Below are 15,200 nucleotides of genomic sequence, written 5' to 3' on the forward strand. Positions count from 1 at the left end.
GGTGGTGGGTGGTGTGTTTCAGCAGTGGTAACAGACACATGAAAGACAAGCCATGTTCAGGATGGTCATGAACATCTGCTGAATTACAAAATGAAGAGTATCTTGATCAGCTCACCTCCACAAATAAGCAGATTACAACCAGGAAACTGTGAGCTGAACATTAGTTTCAATGCGTTGGAAACAATGATGGCAATGCTGGAATATCACAAAGTTTGTATCAGGTGTGTCCCACAAATGCTCACACAGGAACAGAAAGAACACCTAATGCAAGTTTGTCAGGACCTACTGATCCAATACAAAGCTGAAGCTGACAGTTTCCCGGATCACACTATTACCAGTTATGGGGCATAGTGTCACCACTACCAAGCTAGTGGCAAAACAGCAGCGCATGGAGTGAACTCCCCATCAAGTAAAAAGCTCAAGATGCAGCCCTCAACAAGTAAAGTGATGTGCACTGCTTTTTGGGATAGGAAAGGGGTAATCCTTCTGGTTTCCAAGAAATCCATACAATCAGTTCTGACCATTACATTGTGATGCTAACTAAGCTGAAGGCTTAAACTTCCAGCCTTCAGCTACAGAATAAAGACATCCTTTCTCTTGCAAGGAGGTAACACCAGGACTCAGACCAGTTTGAGGACTGTGGAGAACATCACCAGTCTTGGCTGGACTGTTCTACCACACCTACCCTATAGTCTGAATTTGGTGCCTTCTGACTTCCATATTTTCAGGCTGATGAAAGATGGACTACATGGGCAACATTTTCCTAGCAACAACACCATCATAACAACTGTGAAACAGTGGGTCACCTCTGCTGGTGCAGATTTTTACAAGCATGGCATGCAGGCTCTTGTTCACTGCTAGCAAAAAATTTACAGCTAGTGGTGTGACTATGCTGAAAAATACTGTTTTGTAGCTGAGAATTTGCTCTATTAAACTGTTATTGTACTCTTTATATCTGATGCTATTTCCATAGAAATAAATAGAAGGCATTACTTTCAGAGTCATCTATGCAATTTTAAAGATATTTTCTAGCTTGCCTAGCCTAAAATACCCCTAGGGCAACACTTTTCAAAGCATATTGTTGTTTCTCTTTCATAGCCAAGTGGACATGATGTAGCTACTTACAAATCTCTGGAGAGATTCTGTTCTGATTCATGCTTGTTTCCTCCATCCAGCATATCCAGATCTGTTTTCTCAGTTGAACCTGGAGGTGGTTTTCTTACATCTCAGTATTTGGATTCGTATGCAGCTAAACCTTTTTGTATATATCAAAGCTCAAATGAAGCTCTGACAACTGCATATGTAAAAAAAAAACAACACAAGGTAGTGTGGTATATCACCTCATTATAAATCTCCAGACCAAAACAATGCGGCTTCTCAAGCACTCTGCACTGTGTATAAAATAAAAGTGGTTAAAGAATTTGTTTAGAAGTATGTTAAGCAGGCAGGCAGTGAATAAATCCACTTTACCACTTCATGGCTTTACAAAGAAGCCCATCCATTAACATGGGAACCCTCTTGTTTGCATTTCTTAACAGCTGACATTTGTACCTTTCTGAGGAAAGTGAAGGGCATCTCATTGCCTCATTGTTTAAATCAGTGTGGAAATAATGGGGATGATAGGGAATTGGAGCTAATTTCCTTTGTCTCCTATTCAGCAGATAATGGTGGTATGTGCTGGATGCTAAAGGCCAAGCAGAGGAGGTGACCTGAAGATGACTTCATTCTTAGGAGGTTTATCAAAGGCTCCTGTCAGTCAAATACATGCTGAGAGATTGGGGACTGGCCATCTGGTCCAAAGTTAATCAAAGAGGAAAAAAGGAAAGTAAGGAGGTGAAAAATCTCTCTGTCAGCTTTGCGCAAGGTGGAGGGAGACACAGAGGAGGGAACTCCCGGCTCCGAAGCTGAATATCCAGGCTGCATGCAGAGCAGCAGCGGAGTGAGGTGGAGGAGCATGGAGGAAAAGATAATGTTGTTTTGCTTTTTCACTGGGATCACCCCAAGGCTGTTTAAAGTGGCGAGCCTGAAGGTCACCACTGCCACTAGCCACTCAGAGCAGCAGCAGAATTATTTTGCTTGTCCTTAAGCAACGGGAAAGTGACCAGTTCATGGTAGGGAAATGGTGTAATATACACTGCTCCAATAGTAATGCCTCTTGTTTATTTCCATTATTACAAATTACAAAAGATACAAAGAACACAATAACACTATTTGATAGAGTAAGTTCCTAGCAACACAACACTAATTTTCAGTGTAGTCACAACCTTTAGCTGTGCATTTTCACCAGCAATGTATAAGAGCCTTCATGCTGTGCTTGTAAAAATCTGCACCTGCAGAGGTGACCCGTTGTCACTGTCACCAGTGCTGAAACATGCCACCCACCGCCTCACTGTGCTCATATCCACCGTTTGGTCTCCAGAAACATTCAGTAAGAGTTGATGACTGTCAGTGAGTGCCATTTTTTCCACATGGGGGAATTGAATGACACACCTTTGCTTCATACACGCTTCCATGTCAAACACTATTCTGTCAGACTGCCCCTCTGCTGCCATCTGTCACATGGCAACAAAATGTAATGGAGTGTTGGTGGGAAGGTTCAGCCCCTATTGTCATAATATCAATATCTGCCTCTGATGTCATGGGCCAATATAATAAAATAGGAGTCATTACTTTCAGAGCAGCCCTTGTAAAAGACAAGGGTTTCTGTCGGAGAGCCAGGCTTCTTTCCTCAGAGTTCTGTTTCTTGCAAGCAGGAACAAGAGGTATAGCCATGCCACATTCATGGCCTGCAGACACAACCTTACATAGCTCCTCAGCCACTAAACCCTGTACCACCTGGCTCAAGCCCAGGCGTTCTGCAAGCACCAACTGCTTCTGACAGGTCTGTGTATTCAGCACACGATGGCTTTCCTGTCAGTAGTGGCCCATATACATATTCAGACTATGTGTAGTCTCAGAGGTATATGGAGAGGAGATTTAACAACATAGGGTTTGGTTTGGTCCATGATGAAAGGGTCTCAGAGAATGCTTGTCAGAATGAAGACACCGATCAGATTACTGAAGTACTGTTTAAATGCGCGTGTGTTATGTAAAAATACATTATTTCACTATAGATGCTTTCTGAAGTAAAACAGAGTGTGACAGCCTGTTAGTTTGATTTCCATAACCAGCCCTGCTCAGCTGCCCAAATCAGCTAAATAGAGACATATTTTTAAAACTACAAACGTCCAGATTGCGAATCCCTCCCTCATGCTGGCAAGCAGTCATGCTAATGAGTAGTCTCCTTGACTCCAGGGGAAAAATTCTTGCCAGTAAAGGTTTCACAATCCCACCCCGAAACATTTATGAAATGATTAATCAATGTGAATTGACTTGAAAAAAAAAAAAAAAGAAGAAAAAAGATATTAAGAAAAGAAGAGGAAACAGGGGAAGGCTCTTTTGAATGCTGCAAATTCAGGTTGAGGACTTGGAGATACTGTTGTGGGCTTAGGGAGAGCAAGGGAGGAACACACTGCCCCTTTATTATCCCCTCATGGACAGAAACATGCTAAAACCAGAGAGAACTAGAACAAAGGAGTTTGGCAACCTCATATACCTGAGAGGTGGGACTCGCTTCTCCATTAAGTTTCCATTCTGCTTCTTCCTCAGGTCGAGGTCCAGCCAGGGCCCCATGGGAAGGAACATATGGAAAGCAGCAGCAGCAAGTTCTGCTCCACGTGCAGCTTTGCAGGGCTGAGTATCTCTTGATGCCCTGTTTGGGATTGCTCTGCATGGCCAAGCACTGTAAAAAAGAGCTGAAAATAGCCAGAGCGGAAGCACGCAGGGCTTTAAAAACAAAAGCAAATACTTACAAAGCACCTAACCCTAAAAGACCTCTGCTTAGAAGAGCATTTCAGCCAGAAACATATCGCTCTGTCTGTGTTATTCAATAACACCATATACACAGATAAGTCCTGCTTGCTACCCTCGGATTTTTAGCAAGTATTTAAAACTGAAAGCAACTTGCTGCACACTTGGCATCTCAAAGCAGGTGCAGTCAGAAGTGAATAAAAGCGGAGACCAGGAGGCTTTGGATTTTCTTGCTTCTAATGGCTGACATGATGCCTAATGCACAGGAACAAAAGTCTCCAAAAGAATCTAATGAGCACCAAACATGCACTGTAATTCTACTAACCCTGACTTGTACTTGTTATTCACTGATCATCTTTAACTGAGATGCAATGACTTCAGAGGGCAAGCAGTTTGTAACAGCAGTTTCTTTTGTTATTGTTTTGTTCTTGGCTGTACAGCTCTAAATCTGAGAGAAATATGAATAAGATCAGGATCTTTCCAAACCTGTAGAAATAAAATGCAGCCATGTGGATCCCAACATAAAAACAAGTGTCAACATGTCTGAAATACTGTGTCTGTCATAATTGAAGCTCACAAGCAATTTTGTTTTTGTCTTCACGGCACAGAACTTGCAGACATTCATAAATGAGCTGACAGAAAAGTCAGCAAGGAGAGAAGCCGGCTATCCTCTAAATGAATTACAGTTGGTTGATTTTCATTCTATGTATTTATTTGCTTATTTTATCAAGTGGACAACTATTATCAGATATTTTTGATTCCTCTTGCTTAGTTCTAGCTGAATCTCTCAGAAGAAGAGATAGTCTAACATACTGGTTGGGCACACAAGTATAAACATTCTGGCTTTAGCATGTCCTCTTCTTTTTCACAGACTTAAAATTGACACGTCAAGTTAGATAATACCTTAAATCAATCAACAGCTCCATTTTTTTTCAGTGGCTGAGACTATTTCCAAAAGCAGGGAGGAGATTTAGCCACATAATCCTGAACTGAAATAAGAGAAGTGACTTAATTGCCTTGAAGGCAGTGAGGACATCCAACTCTAGTTGTCTATCCACACCCTCCACAACTTCCTTACTGTAGTTTATATTATACTATTGCAAATATGGCAATATTAAGTCCTTCCTGAAGAACCTTTTCAGCTTTCTTCTCTGTTATACTGCATGATCAACACCAAGCATGCTGAATGTACACTTCAGTGATTGTCACGACAATAATTCAGAGAACCAGTTTCCTTTCAAAAAACTTCAGAATAGCAAAGGGTTGGGGGAGGGAAGTTATCAGGATGCTGGAAAGCACTAATACAATTTATTAGACAAACCCTGTGTGGATGCAATGGCAGCTCTGCTATCAAAGGCAAAAACCTTCAGGCATTTTACATCCCATAATCCCAATGAAAGCCTGTTTTTGCAGATACCCTACAGTTTATGAATCACTGGCTGTAGTGTACAAAATCCCTTATTTAAGTAATTATAGTACAATGCATAAATCTGCACGGTGGATGACGTTATATAAAAAATTCCAAGTCAGCCAGTCTCAAAACTACAACCTAAATAAAATAAAAATCCTAACTGGAAACAACTGCCTTGCAGGAAATGCATTTTGTGAGCTGGGGGGATGCCCTGATACAATTATATCTGTCCTGGGGACTGAATGAGGTCTAGCAATATAGAGACCCAAGTGAAGCACGGGCAGAGAATGGCTCCTCTTTCCAAGTGAAATCCATTTGTTTTCACTTGGGCTTCAGTGCACAGTTTTAAAGTTGAACAAAGGGAGATCTTGGATCTTGGCCCTGGCCTTAGCCACGCATTGCCCTAGTAATGAGATTGGCTTCTGTTTCTTCAGCAGAATGAATCAAAAGCTTGATATTTCAGAAAATCACCTAAATTCTACCAGATAATTTGTAGTCCCATCTCTGTATTCTGTCCCGATTTATCTCCACATTTACGCAGTTCAGCCTCTACATTCAGCACTGGAAAAAATAGGTTTTCTCTCACAAAAAGCCATTATTTGTGTGACTTTGGCTTCATCTACAGACTGCATATTTCACCAGAGCTTGTACCCTTCAGTAGGTCCATAGATCAGACTTGGAGTGACAGGAAGGTGGCATTTGGCCAAGTCAGTTCCAGATCAGACCAAGTCTCAGTTACACTCACATAACAAACAAACAAACAAACAGAAAGGATAAAGAAGGGTCCTATTGCATTATAGTGTACAGAGCATGATGACTGTGTACAATCTGGGTTAATTAAAAAATACGCTCTCTTCATCTACTTAGAATTTAAGAAGTGATGAGGGCCACTTCAGAAAACAAAAATGATGTGGAAAATGAGCATTTCTTTTCCTGTGTGGATTCTCTGATTTCCTATTTAATAGAAAATATACATTCTTTCAAGGGAAGCCATAGTTTAAAAAAAAAAAAAAAAAAAGTTATTGTGGATCACAATTAGCATTTTCAGATGTCTTGAGTACCTCCGACAAATCCATTCGGTATAAATGTTATCTTCTAGATCTCCGCGCAAGGAATCTGCAGAACAATTGGAACTTGTTTGGCAAGTAGGAAAATGATAATGACAATAAAGCACAAGGTCAATCCATGTTTGGGAAGTGTTGTACGAACTGGAAATCTTTCTCCAAAGTACTCCACTACGGTCCAATAAAACATTACGTATCTGTGGAATTTTATCCTGTTAAAGTTGGCAAAGATTTCTTCCCCACTGACTATCTTTGACTCAGATTTATTTTAATTTAATTTCATTCCCTTTAGGAAAAAACAAAACAAAACAAAACCAAAACAAAAAACCCCAAATAAATATAATTGTTCATGTGTAGATTCACAGGCACCTGAGATGGTCTAAATTAAATGGCCCACAGCAACCAAGGCACAAACATCAAGTACGTGGTGAGGATGATGAGAAGCAACAATTGCTATCTCATGCAAAGGTTGTTACTGAGCTCCCAGGGCAGGCTGATAAAGTCATCATAAATTTTTGTCTGAAGGAAGGGAGAGCCAGGTGGCAGAAGATTTTCCTGAGTTAGGCTGCCTTTTGCTACAAGTTTCGGTCACAAAGAATACAAGAGGTTTGAGTTAAGAACACTATGAAGAGTTTGGCAGAAATTGGGACTGCTCTGTACACGGGATGTTGTGATTTCTCCATCTACAATTCCCTGGGATACAGTTCTCCTAGCCAGCACCTGACAGAAAATATTTAGGAGGATATAAGTCTTCTTTAGAAGAAAATTACAGTGGAGACAAGTCCAATATAACAACTAAAACATGAGAAAAAGGCTTTCACAGTTTGTGTTCTAGGTGCCCAACTGAAATCCTGGCTCCATAAAAAGTGTTTTGCTGTTCATTTCTGTGAGGCCAAGTTTGCTAAAAACTAGCTAGCTTTCATATATATTTGACTTGCTGTGTTGCTTAGCATCTGTCAGAGAAGAGCAGAATTAATCGCACTCTGAACAACAGATATAGTGTATCCTGAGATGAAAAAAATGTTTGGTTTGCATAGACCCATGCACCTCAGCAGGTATTCATTTAATGATACAGAAAAACTGCTGCCATCCTTCTCATTAACAGGATTTATTTGTCAGACACAGGGAAGTATAACTTTAAGTACATTTTTTTAAAACAGCTGATGTGTTTATGTTGTTTTCACTTTTCTCTGAAGAGTTTTATTGATATAATACCAATTTATATATTTTTTTTTTTCAGAGATCACATTGCTAGAGCATGACAATTGATGAGAGTGTTGTGCCACAATATCTAACCAACCCTTCTTTTTTTATATGCATATAGATTGTTTTATGGCTATAAGTAATGTGCAGAGTAAAAGATCCAGACTTATGGAAAATGGTCATTATGGCTGCCATACAAATGTTATGCTAAACAAACAAACAGTCAAAACGAGAGACGGAGAAGGGATGCAGTCTATTACAGTTTACGCCAGTTTGACAAACCCATTGCTGCCACAATTGCAGCAGGTACACTATGGCCAGTATCTTTTTCTAGTCTTCTCAGCATCTATGTATGCAACTCATGACACATAAACAAAGACAGAGACAGCCAGCACAGCTTCAGCAAAAGCAGATTGTGCCTTAATAATCTGGTGGCCTTCAATGACAAGGTGATGACACCAGTAGACAAAGGAAGGGCAACTGATGTCATCTACCTGGACTTCTGCACGACCTTTGATATGGTCCCACATCATGTCCTTATCTCTAAATAGAGATTTGAAGAGTTAACAACTTAGAGAATAAGGAATTGGTTATTGTGGTCCAGTCATGTCCAGGTGGAGGCCAGTGATGAAAAGTGTACCCCAGGGGTTCTATCTTGGGACCAATGCTCTTCAGCATATTCAACATCATTTTTCATCCACGCTGACACAGGGAGGGCTGCTAGCTGCTAGATCAAGTACTAGATCAGATTGCCAAGGGCCCCATCCAACCTGGCCTTAAATACCTCCAGGGATGGAGCATCTACAACAGGACAACCTGTTCCAGCAGTTCACCACTCGCTGTAAAAAAAACTTCACCATGACATCTAATCTAAATCTCCCTTCCTTCAGTTTAAAACCATTCTCCCTTGTCTTATCACTACCTATTTGTGTAAAATGTTGATTAACCTCATGTTTATAAACTCCCTTAAAATGCTGGAAAGCTGCAATGAGGTCTCCCTGCAGCCTTCTCTTTTCTAGGCTACTATAATTTCTACTGCAACTAGATGACCTTTATGGCCCCTTCCAAACCAAGTCATTCTATGAGTCTATGAAACAGAAGTTAAAAAGGAAGCAGTGTTTTCATAAGGCAAGTCTAATGGCTGATATTTGCTTGTGTTCAGGGTTAAATGATCATTCTGAATGAACACTGAAATGAGCGCACATCCTTGTAAGGTGGATAAACACAGGATTCGTGAAATAGAAATAGACCAGAGCTTCTAGAGAAAATTGGTTTTCATCTTTGTTCCTTTTCTTGTACCTCCTCTCAACAGCCACCCTTTTGAAAAACAAATGAAATGATCATCAGAAGAAAACAGCATTAAAAAGAAAGTTACTAACCCCACAGCTTTCCTAATGACTTGGAATAGTCTGAGTAGCCACCAACTGAAACAGGGATCCTTGGTCTATTGTACTGTATCATGTGACTTCAAGAAAATGAGATGGAAAGGTAAATAATACACAAAGTAGGATTTAGCGGTGTTGTGGCTGAAGAGGGACAAAAAACCCTCATGGTTGTCAGAGTGAAAAGAAGGGTGACACTCTTATGGAGTTAGAGGAGGTCAATAAATCACCAACCTTATCTTGCAAACAGAGCCTGTGACTTCAAAAATTAGCTCATTTATTCTGTACAATTAAATTTATTGAAGTGTGACAGAAAAAGTTTAGCAGTCGCTGATGCAGAAAGGCAGCAACAACGGGGGCAGGCAACTGAGTGAATGACACAATTAGTTGATTTTCATTTTATTTATCAATATAATTATTGAATTGTATTTATCCTATTTCACAGATTTTTACCATTATTACAGCCTGGGTCTCATGGGAAAGAATTAGTTCAAATTTTCAGTCTAACTTAATGTGATTATAGAGCAGCTAATAAAGGAAAAGTTCTATGAAGTGCCACATAATCTTCTGTTCAGTGTCACCCCACCATCAGTTTCTGAAATCCAGAATCCATTCTTGTATAGGCAGGAAATTGAATATGAATTGTGAATACATTTCCTAGGTGGCAAACAAAACTGTTTGCAGGATCCCATCTTGATGCAGCCTTAAAGAAGCCAAGATTCTTCCCCACTTTTAAACTTAGGTATATGTTTCTTTCTGAAAATAAATGAAAAATAAATAAATAAGCACTGCACATTGTTCCCACCTCTACTTCAAGCTTCAGTAAGCTTCAATTATTAGGGAATGTGAAAAGAATGCAGAAAAATTGGAGAAAGACTGCTGTGTCACAGGAGCAGCAGATGAATATGGTTTTTACACAAAACTGATCATTTCAATTCAGAGTATAAAAATATATAACCTCCAAATATTCGGACAATAAATTTTTAGCAAACTAAAAGCTATTGAACAATGACAAGCATCTATTAACAAAAGCAACTTTTTTTCTACTTCAGTTCAGCCTAAAATCATCTAGGGTGCTCAAAGTTGCTCTGGCTCACTTCTTAGCATGCCTTTTTGTCATTCATAGTGTCTGCTTTTGGTTTTGAACTAGCTAAAAACAGTTCAAGACATGCTGGACTTGACTCAAGCACATATTCCACCCTTGCCATCCACATACATGAGGAAGCAAACATGTGCTGAGCAGTAAGCTATATAATAACTCATGTCCTTTCTCACAGGTTCAGGAAATTAGACCACATGCTATTGCAAGTGCCTAACTTTTCCAATGTTTTGAAAGACTCCATTTCCATTGCAACTAGCTTATTCAGTTCTACCCTGCACTCCCATTCCATAAAAATTAATTTATTTGCTCTGAGGTACAGGTCATTTTTCTTAATGTTGGTCAAAGTGCCATGGAGCATTGCCTAAAACACTAAAACATGGAGAGGGTCCAGAATAATTCTATACTCACAATTAATAAAAATAAATATTATTATTCATAATTAATAATTTACTTTGAATGATGTGTTCAGAATTTCCAGCAACAACATTTTCAAGTTAGCAGGACCTTGATGTCTGAATAGGATCCCATTATATTTTGGAAACTTAGTATAGGGACTTCTGCAGCAACGGGTAAGAATGGAGGTTTCCATCTATAAAACTTAATGATTAATAGAGCTAATAAACTGGATCTCAGCGGAACTATTTAAGTTAAAATTGGTGTGTGCTTGCTATCTACAGGAAAAAAATGGATCAAAAGAAAGAAAGCCATATATCACATGTTTTGCTTCATGTGTCGCATGTTTTACTGCATGCATTTATTCTGGGTAAAACTTGGTTACCTCTACATTTATGTCTACAGAATTACATGCTTTGCTTAGACCTGGAGCTGTTGGGAATCATTCCACAGCAACACTGTGCTGTGATCTGCCCACCTCCAGGGACACAAAAGCAGTGATAGTCTTGTCTCCAAAAATCGTTCACTTCAGCACCAAAAAAGACTGTAACAAAGAGACTGGAATAAAAATAAATAAATAAATAAAGGATCAAAGAACAAAATTTTGAATGTTTAACTGTCTGGAGATGTTTCATCTTCTGCTTAAGTATCAGCAGAGAAGAATGGCATACCGTCAAGGACGAAATTCTTATAATCTTTGCAGAATTCAGGAAGGCTCTCGCCAACAGGAAGAAGCTCCATATGTGTGCATGTGGTGGGTTTCTAGGTGAGACTAACGATTCAGGAATTCAGTAGTTAGGAGAACACTCTTTTGTGGTACTTTGTGCTCCAACAATTCCAAATTATCATTCAACTAAATAGTATCCCTGTGCCAATGAATCCCAATTTGGCAGGCAAACCTTCTTTATCCAGAGACCCTCAAAAGAGATGAGAAAGGTTTTCAAACACTGAATAACCTTATTTTTTCTGGAATAGAAATCAGAAACCTTCCTTTTTTAAAAAATGCAATGTAAACTGGATTACTAGGTCAAATACAATCATCGTAACATGGATAATGTAAAACAATTTTTTCCCTACCACTGCATCCTTACAGGTCAAGTCCTTATAACATAACTTACAAAATGGGAATGAATAAAGCAGACACTTAATGACTCTCCATCACATCTTGGCACAATCGTGATTTTCCAGTTGGAAAACAGAAGCTTATGAATGGGATATCCAAGTTAATAAAGACTACCAGGGACCTCTGCTTTCTCAGACACCTCTCCTGAGTCTCCAGCCCCATGTTGCTAGCTTACACAGCATGCCATGAAACCTTACACAAGTTCATCTCAAACAGTTTTACATGCGCTGGAAACTCCAGCAGAATTTGCACAATCTTCCCTTGAAAGGATATTGTTCATGTGCATAAACATAGTATTGAGGATGATCCATCTGATGTACATGGTCTTTTTTCTTAAAAATATCAGATGCCTAGAGGATTCTTTTCTCCATCTACAATTAACATGGCTCTGCTTTGCTCTCTGTTTCCCAAAATAAAACCTTTATAAGAGCTGTTTTGTTCAGCAATGAATGTGGCTTGTGACTGACTTTCCACATTAACTCTGTGCATTGCTGTACAACCGTCAGAACTTTTCATTCCAAATCAAATATGGTTTTCTAAATAATTATTTATCCTTGAACAGATCACAGAGGCCCTAATGGCAATATTTCCCCCTCACCCTTCCATGTGCAGAATCATTATTTGAAAGGGCAATGTGCCTCAGGTTTCCATACTACCCACCAATTCATCTTTTCTTCAAGGCATATTATGCATAAAAATTAATGTGCATGAAAGCTGAAGAAAGCCTGTCCAGCTCTCCAGAAGACACAAATTTACTGCATACAATCACTGAGAACAAAATGCAGAGGAGCCCTAAGTGTGTGATGTTTTTGAGCCCCGCCAATATTTTTTTATTAAAAGGGGCCCAGCAAACATTAATTAGCAGTTCCACAAGCACAGAGGGCACTGTCATGTTATTTCCTCTTTCCATATCTCAGTTTTCTTAACCCAGGAGTAAAGATTTACCTGTCTGCTTCAAACATGCAGCACTCCAGTGTTTTGAGAAGGTTGCTAGCAGGATTCTGGGTCTGAAAAGGAACGAACTGGAAGAAAGGGAGATGATGAGAGACTTTTCCATGGCATGGAATAATAATGTCAGAAGTTGAGATGAGTTACACAGTGTTTCTTGATGAAGGAACCCAATTCTCCATATGGTTTATGCTGGACCCACTTGGACATCATCTGAGTTTGAACACCAAGCAAAAATCCCCTACAAGAAAGCTCAAATGCTACAAAGAATGGCTCGGCTCTGTCAGCTCCAGCTTCCTCATCATTGTTCTACCCAACATCAATCAGTATAAACACCTTTGCACAGCAAAGCTAACCTTCTCATGGGCTAAGCTTAGGTAGAGGGGCAGCTTACTGCCACTTTAAAGCTGGTGACTTGGACACATGGGTGAGCTGTAAATCAGTGGCAAATCAGGGCCAGTATGCAGATTTCTTGACTCTCCTCCCATGGCTATGATAAGACTATGCTGAGCAATCTGTGCTTAGGCCTTGTAAGACCTTATGCAAGGTTTGACAATAAGTAAGTCATATTATAAGCATACAGTCTAAAACAGCCAAGTGGTAACTACAGATGATAATGTTTGAGTTAAATCCCAAAGGAAACGAGGAATAAACTATGGGGAATAAAGTATGGATAATGGGATACTGAAAAACCTCTGTGTGAAAAAGCATTTTTTTTCCTGTGAGTAATTGCAGACAAGAGAAACTAATACAGATATGCATAAAATGTTTTGAAAAGAGAGATGTAGCTGAATAAGTAGGTCATAGTTTCACGGAGTAGGTCAATAGTCTGGAAGAAGAAATTCTGTGTTTAATATCCATTACTGGTCTTTATGTTACATAAGACATCAGAACATCAGCTAGGCCTCATCTCTGCATCTGACTCACCAGAAGTCAGCCATTAGAGGAGCACACCATTGCTGAACAAGGTCACCAAGAATAGCGAGCCAAGCTCTAAAACATGGGTTCCCAGTCTTGTGGCTTGCCTGGACTGCACTGCGTGAAGATGAATTGTCTTGAGCTGCAAGAAATGTATAATATAGTTAATATATGTAAGTAGAATTATTTTTTTTTAATAATATATATGTGTATATTTATATATCATTAAAATGTTAAAAAAAAGAGGGGGAAAAAAAGTCATAAAACTAGTGAGATATTTGACCTTGCTTTTGTGAAACCAATGCATCAGTGTCTGATTTGATGGCAGTGGTTGCAACTCTTAGTGAGCTTTCAAGGTGTTTGCTAGGGATTTTTGATCTAGTTTTACTTTTCCTGTGCTTCATTCTTGAAAACAGTTGTTCACAAATACATGTACTGCCAAAAATCAACAACATGATTAAGGCAGGATAGTGAGGCAAGGAATACTTTTCTGTAGTACGATAGGGCTTTACCATGTCTGGTAAAGAGACATGATCTAATTCTTTGTCAAGTTGAATGTCTGATTGCAGTTCTATTTTTCCTGTGCCAAGGTGTAGACACCACAGATGTTACAGTCATTTTTACCCTTCCAAGAACTATGTTAAAAATTATTATGATGCACATCACGTTTCATTTGTTATTAGTAGATTGTACTCTACAAGCCCACATTCAGAAGCCTTATTGATTGGTTATTTTTTTGGCAATTTCATATTTGCTACCCCTTTTGAAACTATCAAGTTTCAAGTGTAAGCAATTTTTTTCCCCCACAATGAGGGGAGCGGAGGGGCTGCCGATGTTCAAGGAGCATTTGGACAATGCATTCAGACATACGGTCTGATTTTCATGTGGTCCTGCATTGAGGCAGGAATTTGACTCAGTGATCCTTGTGGGTCTCTTCCAACTCACTATATTTTATGGTTCTATGGTTCTGTGTTGTGCATCTTCCTTTGAGTTTTGGAAGTTTTCAAGGTGCGTCTGAATAAAGCCCTGAAACTCATCTCGTGGCTGATCCTGCTGAGAGCAAAAAGTTGGACTCAAAACCTCTGAGGTGTCTTCCAATTTGAATTATCCTGTGATCTTGCCCCCTCTGTGTTATTTTGTCTTCTGCCTATTTTCTGTCCCTTCAGGAGAAAAGAAAGGTACTCTACATTTATTAGCAAAGATTCCCTTTTTGGGTTCTGGACCCTTTTGCAATGGCCAATTAAGTACCATTACAATTAGACTGCAAATGAGTTTCACATTTGATGTATAATATCTTTGTATTAATAACAAATTTTGACTTCAGTGTATCAAGTTGTTTCCAGCATGGAAAGGTTTGTCACTGTGTACTTCTATACATACTACATATGGTATGAAGTTCTGCTGAAGTGACCCATAAGAAGGAAAGTATATACGTACACATGGGAAATTAAGCTTCATCTCCTGTGGCTGGGTCTGTCCAAATATCTTAAGTTCCATCGCACTCTTCCAGCTCAACGCCATCTTCTCTTGCATTTCTACAGGATGAGAACATAAGGAAATGCCATTCCTTTTACAGCTAAATTCGTGCTATAACTCCAACTACTTTTGAGATGCTGGTACTGTTTGTTCTGCTAGGAGCAACTTTGAGGAACTTAAACAGTCACATATTGCTAAAAGAAAATTTAATTAAAAAAACAAAAAGAGAGAGAGAAAAGAAAAGAGAGAGAAAAGAAAAGAAAAGAAAAGAAAAGAAAAGAAAAGAAAAGAAAAGAAAAGAAAAGAAAAGAAAAGAAAAGAAAAGAAAAGA

The 15,200-nt window shown here is 39.2% G+C and overlaps 1 long non-coding RNA gene across 6 annotated transcripts in view; it reads right to left on the reverse strand.

The window, feature by feature from the left end:
• Window positions 1-15,200, reverse strand: part of LOC107309719 — a 259,412-nt gene that overhangs the window by 55,575 nt on the left and 188,637 nt on the right. For all 6 annotated transcript variants that reach the window (XR_004306127.1, XR_004306126.1, XR_004306123.1 and 3 more), the window contains 4 exons: window positions 14,831-14,928; window positions 13,403-13,535; window positions 12,473-12,549; window positions 3,596-3,781 (listed from right to left, as the gene is read on the reverse strand). This is a non-coding gene — a long non-coding RNA (uncharacterized LOC107309719). The remainder of the gene's footprint in view (window positions 1-3,595; window positions 3,782-12,472; window positions 12,550-13,402; window positions 13,536-14,830; window positions 14,929-15,200) is intronic.

Source organism: Coturnix japonica, chromosome 2 (assembly GCF_001577835.2).
Source record: "Coturnix japonica isolate 7356 chromosome 2, Coturnix japonica 2.1, whole genome shotgun sequence".
Classification (NCBI taxonomy): domain Eukaryota; kingdom Metazoa; phylum Chordata; class Aves; order Galliformes; family Phasianidae; genus Coturnix; species Coturnix japonica.